Source organism: Aythya ferina (genome assembly GCF_964211825.1).
Source record: "Aythya ferina genome assembly, chromosome: 14".
Lineage (NCBI taxonomy): Eukaryota > Metazoa > Chordata > Aves > Anseriformes > Anatidae > Aythya > Aythya ferina.
The window spans coordinates 17,774,111-17,801,058 of record NC_140312.1 but is presented as its reverse complement, the minus strand read 5'-3'; the positions used below and the strand labels follow the sequence as shown (position 1 = coordinate 17,801,058).

The following is a 26,948-nucleotide window of genomic DNA, read 5'->3' as shown; positions in this document are numbered from 1 at the left end:
GTGTGCCCAAATATGCTAAGAGTTTGCATCATCTACTAACAGAATGTGGTACAAAATTCTCCCAAAATTATTCATTTTATGTAACAACAACCAGCTGCTCTACATTTCAGTCAAAGTTCAAAGTCAGTTTAGGTGGCTTGTGGCAGACTTCTATTCTCTCAGGAAGATAATTTACAGTAAGCTTTTTTATGTGACAAGCCAGTTACAAGTCAAAGTTCCTCTTGCCTCGGTTTTTCCTCTAGTTCAGGAAGAGTTGCTTTAAGATACATCAAGAGAGAAAACATTCTGAAATTATGGTATTTCTCTCTGAGTACTTCTACTCAATGGTAAGCAGTAGATTATGTTTTACTGCAAATCAGCTCTGAGTTAATAGCTTTTAAATCTTTTTAAAAAAAAAAAAAAAAAAAAAAAAAGCTTTGGTAGGATTTCCATGCTTTTCACCTATCACTGCCAGCAGTCCCTGACCTTATCACTAATACAAAATTCTATGCAAGAACAAAAACCTCCATCTTGTTTCAAAATGCTCAAGCCACTGCAGGTCACCACCATGCATTGTAGACACAGTGTATTGCAGAGGACCTGCAGCAGGAGGTACAGCTGGTAAGGAGTGCATCAGGAAAACAGGCAGACACCTGAGCAGTAGCCAGAAACTATTGCAAGAGAACTACCAAAAAAAAAAAAAAAAAAGATAAACAGCTAAAAGTGAGCAGTGAGACAGAGCTCTGAGTGCACTAATTAAGGTCCTTACTGCCTGGCAACTTCCCATTCCAAAAGCACACCCTGCCATTTATTATCTTCTACCACATTTATAATTTTCTGAATTTTGCCAGACCGAACAGTTTGCACAGAGTGCTATTGATGGCATGAAGACAGCAAAACACCAAAAGGATTTCAGCATAAAGTGGAGACAGTGGTAATTCATTAAAGAAACTGTTTCAGAGTTTTAAATTCAGATTTTTTTTTTTTTTTTTTTTTTTCCAGGAATCTTGGAGTTTTAAACTCAGAATTCTAAGAAATGATTATCAAGCCTTAGAAAACCGTTATCAGGGCAGATGTTGAAAGAGACTGATCTTTGTGCCAGTTTGGCAATAACAGCAATTAGTTTTATTAGGCATCTGGTGAAACTAGAAAGCAAAGAAAGAGGTCACAAAAGAATGCTTCATGTCAATATCTGAAATACTGAAATTGAAGCCTTACATTCCATACCATATTTGCAAATACTAGTTCAGAAGGTTTGGGGTGTTTTTGTTTGTTTGTTTGATTGTTGTTTGTTTGTTTTGCAACAGAAGACGGATCCCTTTTCATGGTAACTACTTTGAAGCCAAACAAAAAAAATTTTCTCAGAAATGGCTTTTTTGGATGCAAAGATATCAAGGTCTTATCTGTGGGAAATTTTGTTCTTTGAGTAGATGATTTGATCAGTGCTGGCAAAGTTCAGTGTGTAATGAAAAATGCACTGTTTCCATTTCCAACACCATTCAATGACACCTCTAACCCATCACTCCCCCCACCCAACAACAACAACAAAAAATACATATATTAAACAAAATAATCTTGGACTACTCCATTTCATTTTTTTTAAATGAAATATATGAACTTGCATTCCTCTTTCTTCCACTGTGCTTTTTAAAATTTTGCAAAACCTAAATGAATTGTTAAACTTCAAGCATCATCAACTACATATTCCACCACAAAGGTTGAAAAATCTGTCCTGGTCCATACGTACCTCTGTAAAACCAAGCACTCATAGACATCTGGACTGTGAGCTCACTGCATTCCTCTGGTACAAGGCCTAATTCATACAAGTAGCAAAGCTTATGATGGGATAAAAGTGTTAATGATAAGTAATTATTGTAATTATTGTTTGTCAGCTGCACTAGTACATTAGGTAAAGCACCAGGACTTGCTCTCCGTGCATTCATGCACACTGTGGTGTAAATGCCAGTCCAAGTACTTATCAGATGAACCCCAACAGCCAGTTAGAATGGGATCAGGTACGCCCCACCTCTGCCATGCACCGTAAACAAGAGGAAGTGAGATACACAGGCAGGGAGGGAGCTGCGTAACCCAGTAAGCTTTGGACTGTCTGGGAACCAAGGCTGTCAGGCAAACACATCTTCCTTGCAATGTAAACTCCACCGACAAAGAGCTTATGTGAGCTCCTGACAATGATAAATTGAGTGCGTGTATTTTCTGTGATGTATAATTTAAAAGTCATTAATTCATAAAGCATCAGACACTTGAATTCTCCACATCCAATAAACTGAATGCTTCATTTGCATTGAGTTGGCCCTAAAGCCACAGAAGGCTTTATTTGCATTAAAAACTGCATCTACATTTCCAAAAGCAGAGTGTGAAGAAGAAATCAAACCTCTCTAACAAAAGAGCTCTGGCACTAACAAATCCACTTCATATCAAGTACCGGGGGAGGCAGGGGCGCACACAGAGATTGTGACTTGGAGCCATAGAAAAAACTTCTATTTGGAAGAGATTAAGCAGCAACAGAACATCAGTTCTGGTATGCTTGAACCTATTTACATGTATGCCCTTATGCTGTTGTATCTATCCAGAGTATATAAAGGCAAGTGTATGCTTCTATCAAGGGAGCAATATTCACTAAGTGATATAGAATTGCCTGAAAATTGAATCATATGCCATCTCTTAAAAAAAAAAAAAAAAAAAAAAAAAAGAGAGAGAGAGAGAAAGCAAGAAAGCATGTCCATGTTTTTCAGCCTACCGCTTGAAGTACCACAGAGACTTAATGCGAAGAATAAATTCCAATTCAATTACAATTAGTGTTCTACGTGAAAGTGGTTTGCATGGGCACAGTCTACCAACTCTCTCAACTACTTTTGTCTGTTTTGCTCAAGCTTGTTATACTTGATCCTTTCAATTTTATATATATTTACAGGTGTGTGTGCACATATATTAAATTCACTAGCAGAAGGCATTCTCAAAAATCTTTGTTACGCGACCAAACTGCAGTGAAAATATATGAGGTCTTCTTAGGAAGATGGGAAGTTTTCATTTTTAAAATGCAGACTGTAAATTTAGAAATCAGCATAGCAATGAAAGCTCTGACCTACTGAGAAACATTTTGGAGAGAATAAACTAAATTAGGAATATAAAGCTTATGCCAGGTATCTGTCAAGGTAGGCAGAAGAGTCACATCCCTCCCTTCACCAAGACTTCACAAGCTTTTTGAACATCTTGGCACACTGTAGCCTTTCAAAGATAAGTTTGTGCATATGCCTCCATTCAGCTGGGTAACAAATAAAATGAGAATGTATTTGAGCAGATAAGAGCACAAGCAAACATTGAGTGAAAAATCTGTATCCTTGAAAAGAGAAAGCACGTAGTAAAAGACTACATGTACTAAGACTAACTTCTGGGGGGAAAAAAAAAAGGCAAATACTATATTTCTCCTTCTCTAACTTTTAAGATTCTATGAGCAAAGTCCTACTTCAGAACCTTAACGTTATACTGCTAGGAGACCTTACAACGAGAGAAAAATGACTTAGAATAGTAATTTTGCTCACAGAAAACTGAACTGAGCACGTTTTCCACATCATGACCTCCCAAAGATACCATTCATTATCAGCCACTTCTGAAAAAACGTTCTTTTTCCCAAAGTGAAAGATATTCATCATTAATTACGGGTATAAAGGTACTGCAACAAACATGTTATTCCATTGAGCAGGTGAAATTCATTGTACAGGTAAAGTCTATCCCAAGAACAAGCATCCCCAATACTCTAACTAGGTTTGTTTGTTTGTTTGTTTGTTTGGGGGGGGGAGAGGGCTGGGGAGATGGACACGATGACTGAAAACCAAAACAATCCATTATACTGATTTATTTATATTTCAATTGCAGAATAAAAAGTTCAGCTCTTCATTTCAAATGTGTTCAACTCTCAAGTGTTAAACTTGCATAGGTAATCAGCTTCGGTTATGAAAAAAATGAACATAAAATACTTTAAAAAAGGGATAACAAGAAAAAAGCTGGATACACAGTTTTCAGGACTTCAAAGAAATGTTTTCTTACAGACACACAGCAGGGATTGCTTGAGGTAAAATATCTTCACTTGTGCAATACACACTTGTCATAAGTACTACTAAAAGGGCTGACTTGCGAAATAAAAAAAGATTGTATTTTAGTCTAAAAAGTAATTAAGGACAATAAGAGGAGCACTAAAACTAATGAGTTTTAAAGGTGAAACTCCTTTAAGGTGAGACTGTTACTAAAACTCAGTGGCTTGAAGAAAAACTTATGACAATGTAGCTCTCTTTTCTGCGCTCAGCATTAAAGTCCCAAGTCCTGTGATTGATCACCATCACTTTGTACTTTATGTAGGACACACGCAACAGCAATACAAGTTTTAAATGCCTTTTCACTAAATCTTCAAGAAATGTAGCTGAGGGTATATATACAACAACTGATGGCACAGAACAGCCTAGCATTATAAATAATGTTTAAAAGCTAGTAAACAATCTATGTTGGATGGTATATGCTCTTAGAAGAAACTTGCAGTTTGCTGAAATTTTGCAGCCTCTATCCAAAAAAAAAATATTTAAACAGAAGACAGGAGAGAAAAATAACAATCATTCAGATCTCCAATTACATTTATTTTTTGAAAAACAGAGTAGTAGCCTTGTACTCGTTTTTGCTAGAATCCAGTTAATTTTCTTCAGAATAGCTTGTATGGTGCTATGCTTTAGATTTTTGGTGAAGACAGTGTTGAGAACACAACCATTTTTTAGCTGTTGCTGACCAGAACTTGCAGAGTGTCCAGGGTTCTCTGTTTCTTATGCTGTCCCCCCAGCAAGTAGGCCAGGGACACACAAACAGTTGAGAGGGGACAGAGCCAGGACACCTGACCAAAATAATATTCTGTACTATGAGACATCAAACTCATCAATAAAAGCTGGGGGTAAAGAAAGAGGAAAGGGGGGAGGGGGGAGGAGGAGGAACACACTCAGAGTGACCGTGTTTGTCTTCCCAAGGAAGCTTTCCACAAGTTGAAGCCCAGCTTTCCTAGAAAGAAATGAACATCTACCTGTTGATGGGACATACCAAATGAATTCCCTATGCTGTGTTGCTTGTGCATACAGCTTTTGATTTGCCTATTACCCTGTTTTGATCTTAGCCCACAAGTTTTCTCATTTGGACCCTTCCAATCCTCTTCCCCATCCCGCTGAGGGAGGAGTGAGCAAGTGACTCTGTGGGTCTCAGCTGCCTACTGGCCTCTGGGTTAACCCAGAGCACCTGTACATAATAATAACTAGTTATCAGGTTTAATAGCTTGTAAATTGTTTACTTACCTTTCTCTAAAACAATGATTATAAATGTCATTTTTTGTTAATAAATGGTCTTAACAAAGCATCACATTACTATGAAGCTACGATCTATTGTTCATAAGGCTGCTCATCAATTAGTAGATTCTTAGAAGACTAAGATCTACAGTATCACTAGTCATATCTTTGTCAAACAATATATCCAATATTTCATAGGACCTGTTATTATTGCATCCTTCCAAGCTCTAAAAAGTGATGGCAAATCCAATTCTCCATATGGGATAAGAACAAAACAGGAATAAAAACCTATGTAAAATCATGTTAGCATACAAAATATGGCAAGATTAATGCATCACTTGGCTGTGAACAAATTTAGTCTAGAAATTAAATTGAGTGCACTTTATGAGCAGAATAAGGTTTTAGAAATATTTTCAATATTCCAAGAGTAACAGAAAAAAAATGAAATAAGTAAACAGTATATTCCCATGTTGAAGCTGTATTTCTTAACAAGAAACTAGTTGGTTGTTCATTTCTTTGTGCACAACAGTTAACAGTATATCATTTCGATGCTGATATTATTATGGTCCATCTCAGACTGTCAAAAAAAATGTATTTTTCTTCCAGTGCAACCGGAAAGTAGACTGAAATAAGTCTAATTACCGTACCTTGAAGCAAGTGTAATTTTTTTTCCTGAGTTATTAAATAATTGATCTTAAATATCGCAGCAGAGGAAAATTAATTCTTACTTCCTGTTAGCTTTGCCACTGCTCTGAAACTTCAGCATCAGGATCTTGTGCCAAAGTTCTAAACCCTTAATGTAAGCTTACAGGCAAATTCTTGCACCCAGCATAACTTGAGTACATTGCATATTAATAGAAATGACTGCTTTTCTGTCTATTTCTACAAAAGACCATAGAAGACAAAACTGTCTTTTCCATTTCATTGCAAGATCAAGGCTGAGATGACACAACCTGTTCCCCTACTCTCCCCCAACACCTGTTTCTTTGTCCTGCTCTTGATAACATCTCACTGCCTCCAACTCTTTCTTCTGGCAGATGAATCTGACGAAAGTGCTACAGCTCAACTAAAGCCCTTCGACCTTAAAACCCCTACAATGAAATTAAGAAACTCACCCTTTGCCCTCAAGTAGCGTTAGGAATGTTGGCAGATGCATTCATGATACAGAAATGTTCATAAACAGCTTCAAAAATTCAGTTAAAATATTTATCTGGCAAATATAAGTGCAAAACCCCTGCAGGTTGCTTTAGGTTTATCAGACCTGCCAAAGTAACAAATCTAGCAGCTTGTGGTGTTATCCCTTTAAGGAATATTTGACTACATAGCAAAGTGGAATGAAATTAATACTCAGCTGGAGCAATAGAAACTGGTTCTAACTGAATATTCAATAGCAAAGGGCAGGAGGTTATCAACCCTTGAAGGACAGAAGGTGTTATCCTACCCTGCATTTCCTTTTCTATTATTTTTGCTTTAATCTTTTTTTTATATTTTTAATATATAAAATGCTTTTCATTTATCCATGAAAGAAAACTTGCCAATGTTACACTTTTACCCCAGGTCTATCATCTAACTTCAGAGATTAAAACAAGCGTTACCTTCTCTCAATTGTAAATCAACCAACAAAATGCTAAAGCATAAGACAACACCCTTCTATTGTTCAGTTTTACATTTTGTTTTCTCTCTGTGTCAACACGCTTGGCAAAATTCTCTTAGTTCTTTGCACTGCAATGTAGCAGGAAAATAAGTCAATGTGATGACGTGAACTCGCTTGTTCCTCAGAGGAAACTAACATACAATTCTCCCTTCTTGGTTATGTGTGTAGACAGTAGTGCTAATTAGTTATTAAATGATTCTAATTAAAACCAAGCAGATTCATCCTAGATTCCCTCAAGTTAACTCTGATTAGTGGCTCTGCACAGATTTTGTCTTTGCTGAAATGATCACAAGTGAAAATCCCATTTAGGCAGCAGTAAATTTCAGTTTGCACTCAGAAGCATAAAAGCTACCTATATTTCACTACATCCTACCTTTAACACCCTAGTTCTGCTTTGTTCTTTCTTTGGGCTCCTGTATTATTACTTCAATGCATCTATAGCTACCAACACCTGTAAGAATTAAACAAGAGAAACTCTGTAATAAAACTGCTCTCCTTCTGTAATAGTTGGGTATGGGAAGAGTCCGGTACAAAATATCTACTATTAAGAACCTTGTACAGATCTTACAGGCATTCAGAGCTTGAGCAGGCTGACTTTCTGAAAGCTACGGGTAGGAATACTTGAAAACATACACAGAATAACATATTCAAGATTGAAGCAAAGAAAATCTTTCAGCTATATAAATATTGGTAACTATGCACTTGTTTGCAAGATTTATTATGTCAAAAACCTTCAAAAACCCAAATCCATTACTTTACATATTCTCTTATGCTTTTTTCTCAGACTAATCCATTACATCCTCTCTTCTCAAGCACTCTGTTACGGTAACAGATCTTGAAAAGCTTTTGGTCTCTATGGTTGGGAACCTATCGGACTTATTCCAGTGCTTTCATTCATTTGACACATTGCCAGAAATTCAGTGTTAAAAAATGCAACAGCTGGTATAAACTAAAGGCACCCCATCACAACCTAAATGTACAGCACTTGAATATAATTACTGCATGTTCTCTAGGGGAAAATAAAGTTAATGTGCCATTAGTTACAAGCCAGTAAGTGAGCCTAGAAGTTCTGAATGCTGGTATAGATGTGTCTGTCAGTGAAACTAACCTGTTTTGTAATGTAAGAGATCTCTAGGCAATGAAAGAAGCAAATAAGGCAGACTTTTTGTTTTGTTTTATTTTTATGACTACCAACATACCAAGTTTAAGCATATATCCTAGAATAACAAAGTGTCATAGAATAATAAACAGCCGTCCATCCATCCGATTATACCATGCTAGCCTTTATACTTTAGCAAAGCTATTTTCAAAATGCTGTTTGCAAATGTTTCTTGTAATGGCAAATTATAGCAGTGTGCTAGATGGTGTATGGATATGAACTCAGAAGGCAGAATTTTCCTTGTTCTTTGCACATCTTAGTCTTAAAATTCGGAGGTGTGCATTACATACCTATGAGGTGTGTGTGCACATGTTCAAGTGGGAAAACGAGGAAGGAAAAGTTATACAGCATAAAGGATACATACATAAGACCATGCATAAAGGACCTGCATCATTCACATGCTCTTATATTACACAAACTACTTGACAACAGGACATGGATCTTGCCCAGGTGAGACATGGTCAAAATTTCCCCTCTTTTTCTTAGATAAGTAGTATTCTCCTCCAAATCAGTATTTTCTGGCAGAACAATAATGAAAGAGAAAGCTCTCAAAATGAAGATATTTTATAGTGATTTGTAGAATCTGGATTTTGTTGTTGGTGTTTTTTTGTTTGTTTGTTTGTTTGTTTTGCTAAAGCAGCAGAATCTTCTGAACTTTCTGTGTAGTTCTTCAAAGAGTTTTATGGCAATGATAGCTTAAAGGAATGGGGGACAGGACAAACTAGAAAGAAGACTAACTTATTTAGTTTCAGAACAAGAGTTTTAGCAGAGCTGTTACTCGGCTGTACTCTTACATCTCATCTTCTACATTACTGTTGCACATGGGATACACAGACTAGCTCACACTGCAAAATTCTGAAAGGAACAATCTGAAAAAAAAGAAATTACTTCCTTCTACAGTTTCTACCAAAATGGCTTCATACGAGTTAATCATTTTTCATATGCATGCGTAACACCTGTGAATGCACCTAAGTTATAAAAACTAATCTCAAAGCATAATTAACATTACATTTGATAGCAAAAATCTGTTTTACACAATCAAAAAAAAATCAAATGTACCATGCAGTTTCCAAAACAGTGTGACGAGTGTTGCAAGCAGATAATAAGTATGCTCCTAATCTAGCAGCAGAATACCTCTGATGATAAAAGCTAACAATTTTGCCCCATATGGAAAAAGTACTAGAGAGGATTTTTGACTATGAAGTGGTGAAAGAAAACACCACAGAGAAGGGATGAAAACACAATCTCTACAAAGTCAGTAAAGGCAACCTTGTAACGTAGCACGGGATCCTTGAGATCTTAGGAACAGTATTCTCATACCCGTTACCTTACAGAAATCTCTGATCAGTAATAACATGTACTACATGCAGTATATAACATGTGCAGTTGCACCCAAAAATCTTAGACCACAAGACACCATTTATACATACATGTTTTTGCTTTGTATATATACACACACACTGTAAAAAGACAACTCTGCACAAAATATTGTTCTGGAACATATGAAAACAACATTCTGTTGAATTTTAAAGCATTTGTAATCCACGGAAACAGAACAGCACAGATTCACACAACAACTTCAGAAGCTGGGGATGGTTATGAAAGAATTCACTAGAGACAAGAGGAAATCATGGCAACATTTATCCCAACACTATCCATGGGATGTCTGAACTGAAATGTCTGAACTGAAAGATTAAATGCATTAACTTCTGCCAAATACATTTGATTGATTTCCAATTTATCTAAAAGGCAGCTGGTAGTACACAATCTGGATATACTTCTTTCAAATATACATATACACACATATATATGTTCAAAATATAAAAAAACTGAAGGCAGATGGAATACAATCAAAGCAAAAATAATCTCATTAATTCTAGTGGGTACCTTCTTCTATCAGATAATAGAGAAGTACTTATGTGAACTGATCAGAAGATTAATCTGAAGAAAGTGTACGGTTAGTTTTTGGTGGGAGTGGGTGTTAATAGAAAAAACTTTCACTTAGGTTTTATCTGTTGACTGAGCTGCAAAAACAGTACTAAACAAGTTATCTATACATACATCTGAAGCTATTAAATTTCAATACTGAAACTTCACAACACCAAAAAATCTGAGATTGTTTAATGCCTTCTTTGCAATTCAGTGGCTGCACTTCATGAATTAATTCCTTGCATTATTAGAATATGCTCTCCATATAATAGAAGACAGCACTAACGTGTAATAACAGTTTACACTGGTTATAACACCTATGTTACCAAACACATTTTCATAATTTATTTCACTGTATATAATTTAAGTATATCTAGTTACTATAGAGATTCTTCAAACACCCTACACACATACTTTCCTTATTTCAGGAAATAAGGAATTTCAGCTTCACCTGTTAGATAACACAGAATCGTGAACTAAAATGACAAAAAATTCAGCATCCTGTTGTCATAGCAGCAAGCAGCTTTTTGAACCCCAGGCCAGTGAAGAGGCTGTTACTGGAGTCCAGCTAGGTAGATTACCTCATTCATCCATCTGTTTCTGCAATGGGACAGAAGGGAATGCCTGCACAATTTGTGGTCCACCCACACCTCCTGCACCTCAGTCTGATGCTTTGTATGTGCACAGACTAGAGCTTCAAGTAAGCAAGTTTTAAAGCAGAACCCAAGCTTCTCTCACATTTAGTTACTTAGAGGTTCCAATCAAGGCCAAAAACAGAGATTAGCACACACACACATTCAAAAATATACTTCTAAAAAAAAAAAAAATACGGTTTTCATGACTATATTAACTTTTTAAACAAATCCATGCATCAATAGCTGGTATCCTGCTTTTGATGCTCCAACTACAAACTCATTCAACATGTCTTAGGCTTTCTGGAATGCCAAAGAAAGCAGTAGGCTTTATAATGTAAGCTTAAATAACCCTAACTACCTTAAATAACTTTTCACAACCTTTATAACATGCTTTACAGTAACATATTTGACTGAAGTAAAAGTTGAAAGCCATTCACTGTCTTGCATTAGATTGTTTTCATGTCTACATTTGACACGGGCCCTGTTTTGACTCTTCCAACAGAAAGCATCCTATGATCCTGCAGTTGCAGCCTTGTCACAAGTGTGCCTAAACACTGACACAATGCTTGCTGTAAACAATTTCAACAGTAAGTACACTGCAACTTGTATTAACTCCTTTTCTCAAGAACCCAATGATACTAGTCACTAATGTCAGACACCCACAGCATACACATTTCTTCCTCGTATTTTAAGTCAAGAAAGCTATTCTGATCATTTTTATTCATGATCTCCGAAGCCAGTCAGACCCAAAATGAATAATTGAGTATTGAAGACTAAGAAAATCTGATGCCCCTGCAGACTGCTACAAGAACACTTGAACAAGAGGGCCATCACAGTTCCCACAACAGAAGCAATGACAGTGAGGGGAGTGACCCACTTACAGACGCCTGACTCTTAGTGCTGTGTATCTTCTCTTTGATATGCTTTGAGTTGGAAATACTCAAAAACTCAGGTCTAAGTGTCCCAAATCTACAACTTTTCATCCAAGTGTCCTAAATCTAACACAACCTTGGCCATCATTTTCTTATGTGTTGTCAGTAAAAGCATCTACTGGAATGTGGAAAATGCTCATGAACAGATCTAACTCAGCATGATGTTACAATATAAGATAATATCTTTTGGAGTTCCCCACCATTTTTTGCTCAACTGCAAATGAGAATACAAATGTTCTCTTTTGGTAGCTTTTCCAGACAGTATTTCTCTTTATACCTCTTCCTCTTCAAACACATTAACTGTAAGTTACAAAGCCAAATGCGTGACAAAAAACAAGTGTACACAGAAATAGACCACATGAATATTTCAGTCTCTGCTTTCACTTGTTCCTACTGCCCATGTTAATACTTAGCATTCCTCTCTCCACCTTGAATAAACGGATGATAGCAGCTTGACTTCGACAATAAAACTCCAAACTTTATTCCTTTCATTAAATTTACACAAATACAGAAGAAATATAAATGTCAAGTCTCATTCACATTTACTAAGGAAAAAAATAAACCTTCTTATGAAGTGAAAGTACAGCTGTACCTTTTAGCCATACAGGAACATACAGGAATGCCCTTTTGCCACAAGATGGTTAGGCTGGCCAAAAGGCATCAAAGCATACACCTTAAAGAGAGTTTGAAAGTATGCCACTTGGAAGCGTCAAAACTTCAGCAACTCTAACTCCTTCAAATCAGCTCACCCTGATGAAGGAGTCACCTGGGTGAACGAGAACGATGCCAGTCTGATATCAACTTCCTCTTGCTTTGCACTAGGACAGATAAAAAAATAAAGGGGAGAGGAAAGGGAGAGAAGGTAGACACAGGGACAATCTCCTGGAAAAACTCTGCAAAGGCAAGAGGACCTGCATTCAAGTCTCCACACCTGATAAATAAGTTCTCAATGATGTGCACACAAAGGAAAACCTTTGTCTCCCTATGGTTATGTTTCTGCTGAATCAGTCCACCTGCTTTCTATACACGCACAACAGATTTAAGAGGCATATTCATACTAAGCAGTATCTGTATCCTATACTAGAGCTCACAAATTGTAATAAGCCCATTATGCACTCTTAACTGAGCTAGTCCACCACCCAAAACTCCAAAAATACATTTCCATTGTTGCTTTGGATTAAATAAGAATTGCTCAAGTCCTCTATCTCAATGTCATATATAGCTATTAAAGGTTTCCTCCACTTGCACAAGGCATGGAAACTTCTTCTTAGGTAAAATTCCACTGTAGCACTCAGATCACATTTGTGGAGCAAGTCGGTCTCATAGAAACCAGCCATACATATTAATACATATTAATACATATAAAATAGCATTCTTTCCACCCTACCAAATTCCCATCCCCCCGCTTGCCTTTCAGTGTTTTTTCTCAGGAGCCCATAAATGCAGAAAGAAAAGGATAATCCCAAACAGACTGTCTCCTCAAACCAATAAAGAGAGGCATTGCAGACTGATTTAATTACTGCAGTGATGCTTGCTCGCACAAGGGTGACCCAAATACACAGGGAATTTGCACATTCAAAGATAAGGAATTTCATAAACTCATCTCTGTTTAAGACGTTACCTTTAACTTAAATTTCCTTCTACCAAGTTATCATAACAGAACGTTTTTGTTAACCATTCATGTAGATTTAATTTATGGCAATTTAAACTGTGTCAGAAAGTTAATAACTTAAGAATAATGCCTGTGTCTCTTTGTGAGCTTAATCAGCACCCGTTACTGTGCAAGTTATTTTTGACTTTCTGCTATTCACATGTTTTAAGCTAAAACTACATTTACCTTGAGTGGAAACAAACAGACCCATCAGACCTCAAAATAGATACTTAGCTTACCCAAGCTCTTTACTCACTTTTAGAAGTGAAGAAATTGCACTTTTCCTTTGGATTTTCCGTTGTGTAACTACAAATCAATACTTGTACAAAAATAAGAAAAGAGTGAAATGAGATCTAGGCTCTTGCACATATATTGATAGTGTCTGTGAATCTCATCGTCTTCATCTACCACTATGAACCAAGAAAAAACTCAGTGGATGACTTGTACTTCAAAGTGGCTTTTATACAAAATGAAACTGGTACAAGCAAAAAAAAAAAAAAAAGGTTGGGTCATAAGTTAAACACATTTATAAGTGCAGTATCAGCAGATGAAATACTCATTTCTAGTGTACAGATGGGTAACAGGAAATGTCAATATTCCAGAAAACTATAGCAAAACAGGCAGTGCACTGAAGTCACATGAAGCAATGGTGGCACTTACGCCCTATGAAGCAACTTGGGCATTTAATTATAAGGACCATAAATCTTATGTTTACTGCATTAGATGTGGATTTTGCTTGCTTTCAATTTATAAATCTGTAGAACATCTGTGAAGCACACCTCCTCTGAAATCACAGCCCTCTCTTGTTAATGACCAGACAACAGGTGACACAAGCCATGAGCAGTTTGCAGTCTATGGTACAGATTGGAATTTTTTTCTGGCTTCACAGAGACACAGCTGAGATGTTATCTAAATTAAGTGACAAATGAAAGATGAAAAGATTTTCCCATTTCAACTCAGCTGCGTTTTTTCTTTTTTCTTCTTCTTCGTTTTTTCTTTCTTATTTTCTTTTTTTCTTTTTTTTTTTTTAATCTACATTAACAAAGTACCAAAGAGTTCTAGAAGACTAAGTTGCCTGGTAAGTAATTGTGCTAGCCACTTATAAATATTAACAAAAAAAAAAAAAAAAAAAAGACAAACAAGACTGATTTCATTATTTTTTTTCCCTAATAGAACTAAATGATACAAGTTCAGACATATAGCTAATCATTACAAATGTACATTGACTCCATTTGCCAAAAACACACTTACTCAAAATAGATTTATTTCAGCAAATTCAGGTTTTGAAGTAAAGAGCAGAGCAAAAATAAAGGTAAGTATTAGCACTAACAATCACTAAGAAAGAAGAAAATCTTACTAAATACTTTGCAACAGTGGGAAGTAAAACAGCATTTCAGTGCACAAATGTGTTTTCATAGAGCTTCTTGCAGCCCCTGATGCCAGAAGCAGTGGATTAACCTAGTTTCTGTGGGCATAAAACTAGAATCTATTGCTGAGTGCAGCTGTCAGAGCCACCTGCATAACTCCGGCTCCATTCAAGTCTCAGAAGAAAGCCAAAGGGTGATTTCAGGATGCTTCAGTGTCCACTTTAATTCACATTTGTCAAAAAAATAGTGACTAATAAAAACTAGGGAGATTGACAGCTGCTAATAATGTCTGCCTGGAAGGTTCCTTATGCAAAGTTGAAATAATTTGTGCTTGTCACATTCTTCCAGCATACCCAGTAATGTCAGTTTGACCTTTGTTTTTACTTGCATACCTGAGATGGCCTTCCCCACCTTGTTTAGAGCACTTTAGGAGCAGTCAGGCAGCAGGCTGCTATTGCCAAATTGAAATAACAAGCAAAGGCAATTGCATGGAAAAAAATCAAATCTCACACAGATAAAAAAGAAAATAAGATAGGGTCCTCCAGCTACCAACAAGTAAACTTCAAACAGTTCAAATCATCAGTGAAAGTTCAGATGCTTATCTAGACTCTTCCAGATATCCTCAAATTTAAATCCGGAGCTGAAATTAGGCTGACTCATTGAAGATTATCTATTACAGCTCACTGCGCTCTACTTCCTTGTTCAGCAGAACAAGCAGAAACCCACCTGATTTAGTCCTCGACTATACAGACACTATCTACAAAACATGAAAAACAAACATTGCAGTTAAAGGCTTGCATTTTCTTTATAGGACTTGTGCACGTCCAAAGACATGTTCATTCAACAAACTACAAAAACCATTGTTTTCACTGGCCTGCCTACTAATGAAGCTATGCAGCAGCCACCAGGCTGACTTGGTTTGTGCCAGAAAAATTTCCCCAGCTCCCTGTTTCTGGGAGCATTAGCACATTCTAGACACACACAAAAAACTCATTTTCCATTTTCTGTATCAAGAGCTCATGAAACCTACAGAAAGCAAAGTTCGGCAGGTTCCCAAACATAGGCTGAACAAGAACAGAACATTCTGATAAGAGCTCAAATTTTCAAAGCCAATGGAATGAGAAAATAAGCTATCTTGTAGTTTGCTTCAAGCTTCCCAGATAAAGTGGATATGCCAAAAAAAATAGCCAGCAAAACAATTTTGGTAAGTTTTGAAACAGCTTAGTAGGTAACACTGAAAATACGTGTATTTCAGTTTCTCTCTTTTTTTTTTTTTAATTCACATTACTCCAATCAAAATTAAGACCATTTTGATGGATACCTCTGGCCTGTTTAAAAGAAAATGATGCTGAACCCTCCTTCCATTTGTTGCATTGCAGAGGCCTTTGTACGTAAGGGCACAGTTCAAGATATTTAAGCTAACTCTAAAAGATTTGGCACATATAATATCTATACTACAGCAGCATTGCATCTGGATTAGATAAACTCTGCTGAGAAGATTACTCTCTGTGCAGCAGTGATCTGGGTGATATATTGAAGTGGTGAAAGACACGGACTCCTGATGGCTCTTGAACAGGAGACCTTTATTGCCATTTTTCACCACTACGTATACATTCCCCGTAGCCCCATGCGCTGTCCGAGTGCCTGAATCTATCATACAATTGGTTAGAGACCCTCAGACACCAGCCTCAAGCCAGACAGCAATTGGCCACTGCCCAAAGCTCACCTTTAACACTGTAGCCAAGTTAATTTATCTCGACCTTGCTCAAGTTTTTGTTTCTACTGCTTATTTCCTCATTATCTCTAATTCAGGGATGCGTGAAACAGCGCAAAACCACCTGTGAATTCCTTTCCCACAATTCCCCCTTTTTTATTTTCAACCAACCAAACACTTTCTATAGATTTTTCTATCAAGCACCATAGACATTGCAATGAGCAAAGTACAATAAGCAACAGGGTGAAAATCACAAGCAGAATTACAATTGCAAAGTAGTGTGCCTACTAGAATATACATCAGTCAACAAGCCACTAGGCGCTAGGGTTGTTGCTTCACAGCAATGCTGCATCTCACTCGCACAGCACAATCACGTAAAGAGGCCTCTTGCACTTCTCATTCATACCACAGGAAAATATCACTTGAAATAATTTGTCCGTGGCTTCAGAAGGTCCTCGTCTACTCCCGCAGCGAATGGCTGAGAGTGGAGACCCCTCCAAGGAAAATGCTTGGGGTGCACCTATGGGCGTCCGCTCCACAGTCAATCCCACAGCCGAGCAGAGCAGCTCCTGGTGCAAGGAATTATGCTATTATAGCTTTGTATAATTACACCAAAGAGATGCATTGCAATAAGGAGCAAGCGTGGCATTGACAATTTGTTTCATGGTTTGGTTTTTGCCTGAGCAATTAAACCTCACACGTGGTGTTGCTGTTACACTTCCCAGGATATCTAATTCCTGTGGCTCTAGGGGCACTTGCGGTAAGTAAACAGTCCAATCTTTGTTATCTGCCGGGTTCCCTACCAGACATGTCATAAACGGGTCATTATCACTAGCCAAGGACAGGCACATTGCTTCTTGTCACGTCACATTGGTGAGGGTGACCCAGATGTTGTGGCATGGTTGGACGGAGACCCAGGGCTGGCAATAACTGATGACAGCTGCAATTGTGAGGAGGAGGCCAACTCCCCTTACTCGCCTTACTCCCCTTGCTGGTACCCATCTTGGTCCGTGACCTGTGGAGACACAAGCATACCCTCGACCCCAAGTTATTAGAGGCTGGGGTCCCTCCCAAAGACCTGTATTTAATTTTTTTTTTTTACCATCACTAAGGCCTGCTCTGATTGTGGCACCCATGACAGTGTGGAATTCATACTTTTGTAATGTTTTACTATGGGCGGTACCTCTTCGTGAGGAACGGGTAATGATAGGTGACTGATTACGTAAAGTGCCTTTCCCAACCTGTTCTGTGGTGTTTCCTGGGTGTCTCCCCCTTTTTGTTTATTTAGCAGTGCTTTCAAGGTGTGATGTGTGCGCTCTACAATGGCTTGACCCATGGAGGAATGAGGAATTCCTGTGATGTGTCAGACACCCCAAGTTCGAACAAAGGTTTGAAGGGAGTGACTACCATAGGCGGGGCCACTGTCAAGTTTTAGTTCCTTTGGGATGCCTAGCATTGCAAAAGCAACATGGAAGTGAGCCTGGACTTAGCAACTAATTTCACCCGCCACAGCTGTCACCCAAATAGCATGAGAGAAAGTGTATGGTATAACTGTGCTTGCTCTAACACCAGGGCAGTCAGGGTCATATTAGTTAGCTGGTCAGCACATGCGTTACCCTCTGCAAAAATACCAGGTAACATGGTGGCTCTGCATGTGAATAATACAATACAGGTGCACTCACTACTCTACCAAAAATAACAGCTCCTTAAATTTTAGAAACAAGTTTTCCTTTGGGATGTGTTTCAAATGCGTCCTCTCAATACGCTGAGCAACACCTACAGCATACTGTGAGTCCAATACAGTATTCAAAGGTACTAGTTTTATTTTTTTCCTTTTTTCTTTTTTTTTTTTTTCTTTTCTCTCTTTTTTGTTTGTTTGTTTCCAGCGGCAAGGGGCCCATGTCCTCGATCACTGCATTGATTCGTCACAAATCACGCATTAATCCCCATTTCCCACTCTTCTTTTTGATAACAAACACTGGTGAATTCCATAGGCTGTTTGTCAGAACAATATGTCCTCGTTGGAGCTGTTCTTGAACCAAGTCCTGCAGACTACTGCTCGGAAAAGAATCAATTGAGCAATTCTAGCTCCCTTTGGTATTGACAATGGTGGAGACAGTGTCCAAGCCATAGCTTGGATTTGTCCATTATAATTGGCATCAGTTATCCCCGGCAAAACAAACAATCCAGTCAAAGTTGTACTTGATCATCCTAGCAGCAATACACTACAGTCATTCCCAATTGTTCCTTTGACATTCAATGGAGTTTTATGAACATGAGTACCCCACAAAGTGGTGTCTGTTACTGTGGAGACATCCACTCAGGCACTCCCTCTGGTTCTTGCTGAGAGGGTGTCCACAGTGGTAACTGTGGCAGTGGGGCTGCAGCGCAGAACCCTCCTCCACCGTGGTACTCCATGGGCTGCAGGGGGACATCTTGCTTCACCATGGGCCTCACCACAGGCCGCAGGGAACTTCTCCTCCAGCGCCTGGAGCACCTCTCCCCCTCCTTCTACACTGACCTTGGCACCTGCAAGACTGTTCCTCACGCCTCTCACTCTCCCAGCTGCTGTGTGGCACAGCATTTCTCTCCCCTCCCTTTTTTTTTTTTCTCCCGTCTTAAATATGCTCTCACAGAGGCACAAACAACATCACTTATTGGTTTGGCTCTGGTCAGCAGCAGGACCCTTACCAAACATGGGGCAGCTTCTAGATTCTTTTCACAGAAGCCACTCCAATGGCCCTCTGCTACCAAGACCTTGCCACGTAAACCTGCTACATTTCACCCCTTGCCTCTATGAAAAGCATATTTAAGAATAATCACTATATACTCTTACTTTACAATCATCACAATCTTCACAGACTTCACTTACATAGAAAAAGAATTTCCCACACCAAAATAAACATAACATCATCACAACACCAATGAGGTGGACAATTTACACACACACCACCCCTCATCCCTTCACCACACTAATATGAAACACATTCTTCACAATTGCTGCTTTCTTAAATTCTTCACAAGTATTGCATTCTTAAAGAAAAAATCCAGTCCATGTTTTGTCCTTTACTTCTCTCAACTATCATCCTTACCTCAAATTCCTTGAGCCCCATGTTGGGTGAGTAAAAAACAGTAAGTTATCATGGATTTGGGGTAGGAGTTTGAAGAAACCAATCTTCCAGCAGTATTGGACAATAAATGGCACAGAAACTATATAAAAAACTATACAACTATAGAAAGAAACTATATAAGAAAACTTAAATAAGAAACTATATATATAAAGAAACTATATAAAACCTATTAAAAAATATATATAAAATAGTTGTATAAAGCTTTACTACAGCCTCTTCTTCTGCAGAGAGGTTAACTTCCATGATTAATGCCCAGCCGCTCACCTGTCCTTCAGGTGATGTCTCACAACTTCTTTAAAACAGGTTTGTATGTAGTAAAGTTTAAAATACAGCTTCTACTAAGCATTCATACATCTTGACCAACATGGAAATAACTTCATTTAGGCGATCATTCAGGCGATCGGCTCCGGGGCAGACGCGTTCTGCAGCGGAGCGGGGGATCGGGCCAGGCAGGGCTAATTTTTTCCGGCATCGAGCCTACTTGAGGGAGCCGCCAGGACCCGGCAGCCCTCGTGAGGGAGGCTGACGAGGCGAAGGCGGAGCCAGCAGCGCCCCCTCCCCAGCCGTTCAAAAGCTGCCCCTAGGGAGCGCGGCGACCAGGGCGGGCAAACAGGGCGGGCAAACAGGGCGTGGCGCGTCAGAAGGGAGTGGCGCGGCAGTTCGCGCAGGCAGGGCGCGCAGGCAGGGCAGAGCGCTCCCCCTACACACAAACAACACCTCGTTAACAACAGCCGTAACTAGGCGATAATGGTCGCCACCAGGCACGGCGCGCTCTCCAGAAAGTCGGTACACACGCAGACCGACTACCCGTTAAAAAATGCCGCAGTTCAGGTCACCGGATGCAGGGAGTGTCTGAGCCTGTTGCTGCCATCGGCGGGAGGCAGAGAAACTGCGTGTGTGAGGTGCGAGCAGGTGGATGACCTGGTCCGCATGGTGGCGGAGCTCAAGGAGGAGGTGGAGAGGTTGAGGGCCATCAGGGAGTGTGAGCGGGAGATAGACTTCTGGAGTAACTCCCTGCAGGGCCTCAAGGGGAGGTGCCGAGGTGAGACTCCCCAAATGGGGGCGGACCCCCTGCCCTGTCCCCGTCGGGCAGAGGGAGGGGATCTGGGAGCTGAGGAGGAATGGAAACAGGTCCCTGCTCGACATCGCAGGCGATGCTCTCCCCTTCCGGCCCCACCTTCCCAGGTGCCCTTACACAACAGGTTTGAGGCCCTAGAGATTGAGAGGCCGGTGTGTGAGGAAGAGGTAGCAAATGTTCCCAGGAGGATGCCTGGGGCGAGGAGGTCGACTCCGCGCCTCAGGACTGCCTCCACCAAGAAAGACAGGAGGGTTATTGTTGTTGGTGACTCGATTCTTAGGGGAACAGAGGGCCCTATTTGTCGGCCTGACCCTACCCGTAGGGAAGTCTGCTGTCTCCCTGGGGCCAGGGTCAGGGATGTTGCCAGGAAGCTTCCTAACCTGGTACGCCCCTCTATTACCCCCTTTTGATAGTCCAGGCGGGCAGTGATAACATCGAAGAGAGAAGCCTCAAGGCTATCAAAAGGGACTTTAGGGGACTGGGTTGGTTAGTGGATGGAGCAGGAGTGCAGGTGGTGTTTTCGTCCATCCCTACGGTGGCAGGGAGGGGTTCAGAGAGGACACGGAAAGCCCACCTGTTAAACACGTGGCTCCGGGGCTGGTGCCAACGCAGAAATCTTGGGTTTTTTGATCATGGGGCACTTTACTCAGCACCTGGCCTGATGGCCGCAGACGGGTCCCTATCTTTTAGGGGAAAAAGGATCCTGGGCCAGGAACTGGCAGGGCTCATTGAGAGGGCTTTAAACTAGGTAGGAAGGGGGATGGGGCTGAGGCTAGGATTGTTGGGGCTGTGCCAGGGGGAACAATGGCAAGGCCGGAGGATAAGGCAATGGCCCAGCTGAAGTGCATCTACACCAATGCATGCAGCATGGGTAACAAACAGGAGGAGCTGGAAGCCATCGTGCGGCAGGCAGGCTACGACTTGGTTGCCATCACAGAGACGTGGTGGGACCAGTCTCATGACTGGAGTGCTGCAATGCCTGGCTATAAGCTCTATAGAAGGGACAGGCAGCATAGAAGGGGTGGTGTTGTGGCTCTCTATATTAGAGAGTCTTTCGAGGTTGTAGAACTCGAGGTTGGGAATGACAAGGTCGAGTCCCTTTGGGTTAGGATCGGCAGGGACAACAAGGCTAGTGTCCTGGTCGGGGTCTGCTATAGACCGCCGAACCAGGATGAGGAGACGGATGAGGAATTCTACAGGCAGCTGACAGAGGTTGCAAAATCATCAGCTCTTGTACTCGTGGGGGACTTCAACTTCCCTGACATATCCTGGAAGCACAACACAGCCCTGAGAAAGCAGTCTAGGAGGTTTCTGGAGAGCGTGGAAGATAGCTTCCTGACGCAGCTGGTTAGTGAGCCTACCAGGGGAGGTGCCCCGCTAGACCTTCTCTTCACAAACAGAGAAGGACTGGTGGAGGACGTGATCGTCGGGAGCTGTCTCGGGCAGAGTGACCACGCAATGGTGGAGTTCACTATTCTTGGCGAGGCCAGGAAGGGGACCAGTAAAACCGCTGTACTGGACTTTCGGAGGGCTGACTTCGAGATGCTCAGGACACTGGTTGGTGGAGTCCCTTGGGAGGCGGTTCTGAAGGGCAGAGGGGTCCAGGAAGGCTGGGCGCTCTTCAAGAGGGAAGTCTTAATGGCGCAGGAACGGTCTGACCCCACGTGCCCAAAGACGAGCTGGCGGGGAAGAAGACCGGCCTGGCTCAACAGAGAATTGTGGCTTGATCTTAGGAGAAAAAAGAGGGTTTATAAGCTTTGGAAAAGTGGGCAGGCCACTAAGGAGGAGTTTAAAGAAGTAGCGAGGCTGTGCAGGGACAAAATTAGGAAGGCCAAAGCTCATCTGGAGCTCAATCTGGCTACTGCCGTTAAAGATAACAAAAAACGTTTCTATAAATACATCAACACAAAAAGGAGGACTAAGGAGAATCTCCATCCTTTACTGGATGCGGGGGGAAACTTAGTTACAAGAGATGAGGAAAAGGCGGAGGTGCTCAATGCCTTCTTTGCCTCAGTCTTTAGCGGCAATACCGGTTGTTCTCTGGATACTCAGTACCCTGAGCTGGTGGAAGGGGATGGGGAGCAGGATGTGGCCCTCACTATCCATGAGGAACTGGTTGGTGACCTACTACGGCACTTAGATGTGCACAAGTCAATGGGGCCGGATGGGATCCACCCAAGGGTACTGAGAGAACTAGCAGAGGAGCTGGCCAAGCCACTATCCATCATTTATCAGCAGTCCTGGCTATCGGGGGAGGTCCCAATCGACTGGCGGCTATCAAATGTGACGCCCATCTACAAGAAGGGCCGGAGGGCAGACCCGGGAAACTACAGGCCTGTCAGTTTGACCTCAGTGCCAGGAAAGCTCATGGAGCAGATCCTCCTGAGAGTCATCATGCAGCACTTGCAGGGGAAGCAGGCGATCAGGCCCAGTCAGCATGGCTTTATGAAAGGCAGGGCATGCCTGACGAACCTGATCTCCTTCTATGACAAAGTGACGCGCTGTTTGGACGAGGGAAAGGCTGTGGATGTGGTCTACCTTGACTTCAGCAAGGCTTTTGACACCGTCTCCCACAGCATTCTCCTCAAGAAACTGGCTGCTCTTGGCTTGGACTGGCGCACACTTCGTTGGGTTAGAAACTGGCTGGATAGCTGGGCCCAAAGAGTCGTGGTGAATGGAGCCAAGTCCAGTTGGAGGCCAGTCACTAGTGGCGTCCCCCAGGGCTCAGTGCTGGGGCCGGTCCTCTTTAATATCTTCATCGCTGATCTGGATGAGGGGATCGAGTGCACCCTCAGTAAGTTCGCAGATGACACCAAGTTAGGTGCGTGTGTCAATCTGCTTGAGGGTAGGAAAGCTCTGCAGGAGGATCTGGATAGGCTGCACTGATGGGCTGAGGTCAACTGCATGAAGTTCAACAAGGCCAAGTGCCGGGTCCTGCACCTGGGGCGCAATAACCCCAAGCAGAGCTACAGGCTGGGAGAGGAATGGTTGGAGAGCTGCCAGGCAGAGAAGGACCTGGGAGTGATGGTGGATAGTCGGCTGAATATGAGCCAGCAGTGTGCTCACGTGGCCAAGAAGGCCAACGGCATCCTGGCTTGTATCAGGAACAGTGTGACCAGCAGGGCTAGGGAGGTGATCGTCCCCCTGTACTCAGCTCTGGTGAGGCCGCACCTCGAGTACTGTGTTCAGTTTTGGGCCCCTCGCTACAAGAAGGACATGGAGGTGCTTGAGCGGGTGCAGAGAAGGGCAATGAAGCTGGTGAGGGGCCTGGAGAACAAGTCCTACGAGGAGCGGCTGAGGGAGCTGGGCTTGTTCAGCCTGGAGAAGAGGAGGCTCAGGGGCGACCTTATCGCTCTCTATGGGTACCTCAAGGGAGGCTGTAGCGAGGTGGGGGTTGGTCTGTTCTCCCACGTGCCTGGTGACAGGACGAGGGGGAATGGGCTAAAGTTGCGCCAGGGGAGTTTTAGGTTAGATGTTAGGAAGAACTTCTTTACTGAAAGGGTTGTGAGGCACTGGAACAGGCTGCCCAGGGAAGTGGTGGAGTCACCATCCCTGGAGGTCTTTAAAAGACGTTTAGATGTAGAGCTTAGGGAAATGGTTTAGTGGGGACTGTTAGCGTTAGGTCAGAGGTTGGACTCGATGACCTTGAGGTCTCTTCCAACCTAGAAATTCTGTGATTCTGTGTGATTCTGTGATTCAAGCTGATTCATCCAGTCACTGTGGCTTTTGTTTTCATTTACTCTAACTGTATGCAGATGCTGTTCTTCTAATACATCTTTTTTTTTATATATATAAATAAATTTGCAATGCAATTAAATGAAATTTATAACCCGAACCCTTAAGAGTTTCTTGTTCATAACCCGAGTGCAAAATGTTACCTGAGATTTATGTGTATTTGTTATGCACACAAAATTCCTTTTGTTTTTTGACTGACAATAGTTCTGGAGTCTAAAATCTAAATAATTAAATAAACAAATACTTTATGTTTTGCTTACTTGGAAAATGATCATTAATTTCAGCACAGAAAATATTGTTATTAAAAATATTGAGTGCTGTCTTGGGTGAATAACTCATCTATTAGCCTGGGATCAATGTAAATTAATCTACTCAGCACCATGAAAAGGCTGTTTCTGCTCCTTATGTTGCATCAGGGTAGGAAAAGGTCTGATAAAGAATGGATGAATAGGCAGAACAAATAATTTGTCATACAACTTCCTTTTAGAAGCAAAGTAATTAATTTAGATAAATTATATCAAGCGCCCTGCATTTTATATGAGAATTTCATTAAAGTAATGACACTTTGATTAAGTTCCCCTCTAACACGGATTATCTGCAGGAGAAAATTAGCACTTTCATTCCTCTTCTCTTCAACATCCTCTAACAATTCCTGGCTATCACCAGCATTTCGTAATCAGCCAAAAATCTCTTCTCTGACTCCAAGCCTATGTGGTATCCATATCATCACCATCTACATAACAGTACATAGCAGGGCAACCCATCAACAGCCTTGTAAGATTCCTGCCTAGAGAACCTAGAAATTAAGACCCTTACTAATGCCCATAGCCCCAGAAGGCATCTTATAGGTAATTATTTGGATATCACACTTTTCTTAACACTGAATGCTTATATAGAATTAAACTGCTGCTGAAATCAAAATCTGAACCTTGTTCCTGGAGCTATATCCATAGAGAAGACAGACAGTTACAACAGCCCATTCATTTTCTCGTGACTTCTCCCTTTCATTTATGTGGTCAGTGAGACTCTCAATGTGCAGAAGGAAACCTTTAGATCAGTTGATTTCTCTCTGCTCACTATGAAGGTATTTTCACAGCATGCTTATATATCTATTATGTTTTATAAAACTGAAGCGAAAACATTTCAGCCATTTACTGCAAACATAGTCAGAAAAAAGCCATTCAGTATATGTCACCCAAAATCATAAGATCAGGTCATGAGATTGTTTTCTCAGATCCTAAAATGATACAGCAGCCAAATTATCCACAGCAGAAAGCCCACCTAAAAGGTGAAATCACAAATTTTCAGGTGTAACACCTAAAGGGGAGAGCTATTAGAGAATAGGTCCCAAAGTGAGCATACCCTCTGGGTAATAAGGAAAGCAGATATAGATATAGAATACTACTGTGAGGTGCAGTATGTTGTAAATTGTTCAAGCTAGTTTGCCAGAGGTTTACCCGAGTCTGTTTTTCCCATGGGTCATAAACCCTGAAAGTTCATAGAGGCATCTTCTATCATGGTTTATTTGTGATATATGATGTTTGGAAGACGGACAAGTCTTGCATATCAGGGGAAGTAGAGGGACTACACAACTTCCATATATGATATCAAACTCATCCCAGAAAGGGATCGTCATCCACAGTACTATGATGCTGATCAAGAAAAGGGAGAGACTGCATCCAGCAGATCTAACTAATTTTGAAATAGAGGAGAAGAAAAACAAACAAACAAACAAAACAAAACAAACAGATAAGGATAACTATATTTATCAAAAGGAAGCAAGCCAGTGTTGTTCAGAAGATTCACAGGGTACCAGTAGCATATATGCAAAGCTGCCATCATGAAGTAAATGAATGCCACAAGACAAGAGGTGCCCTTTACACTTAACTTTCTTGCCTCCTGAAAGCCACATTTACCTCTAGCCAGTGATGTCTGAAACCTATTTTCTTGATAATTAATTTTAATCTTTTTGTCTTTTAGTAGACCCTCTTCTAACAAGAAAAAGAAAGAATGCCTCAGCAACAGTTAGTCAGTGAGCAGCTGAATTACCAATGTCATTTCCACATCGTGGTAAATTAGCATTTTTCAAAATGGCAGGTGAAGGAACAGATAATACGAAATAATTCCATGCAAGAGTAAAAAGTAATTTTTTTCAGACTGATTGGATCTTCAATCCTGATTTTTTTTCAGCAAAACGAGAAAAGCCACATTTAAAAATCAAAGCTAAAGCCTTTTTAAAGAGTCCTTTAATCTCCCAGAAGGGAAAAATAAAGGGCTGCTCTTGCAGTCCAAGTTTTAAAGGAGAAACGCATTTCAAATGGCCACAAACTACTCTTAATCTCAATCACACTATTACATCATAGCTCATGTTAGAGGAAAAAACAACACAGCATCCAAAATTAGCTGTTCTGCCCCACCTCTATATTTAGCTTTATAAGATATGGGATTTAATTTGCAAACTCAGACATCCATTAGCTAAAAAGACAATCTAAAGGACACCTGACCTTTGAACAAATCCTGCTTCTTCCCTCCTCTCCCCCCCCCCAAAAAAAAAAAAAAAGGGGGGCAGAAAAATAACGTATCAATCAGTTGAGCTAAGAAACAACCTGCTCCCATTGGAAAAAAATACACATTTAACATTTTATTTAGTT

At 40.7% G+C, this 26,948-nt stretch overlaps 1 long non-coding RNA gene across 2 annotated transcripts in view; it reads right to left on the bottom strand.

The window, feature by feature from the left end:
* The window catches only part of LOC311444322, a 201,007-nt gene that overhangs the window by 154,517 nt on the left and 19,542 nt on the right, over positions 1 to 26,948 (bottom strand). The window contains exon 1 of one of the 2 annotated variants that reach the window (XR_014697815.1): positions 19,749 to 20,026. The exons of the other annotated variant lie outside the window; for it this stretch is intronic. This is a non-coding gene — a long non-coding RNA (uncharacterized lncRNA). Of the gene's footprint in view, positions 1 to 19,748; positions 20,027 to 26,948 lie in introns of those variants that run through there. 2 annotated transcript variants of the gene reach the window in all.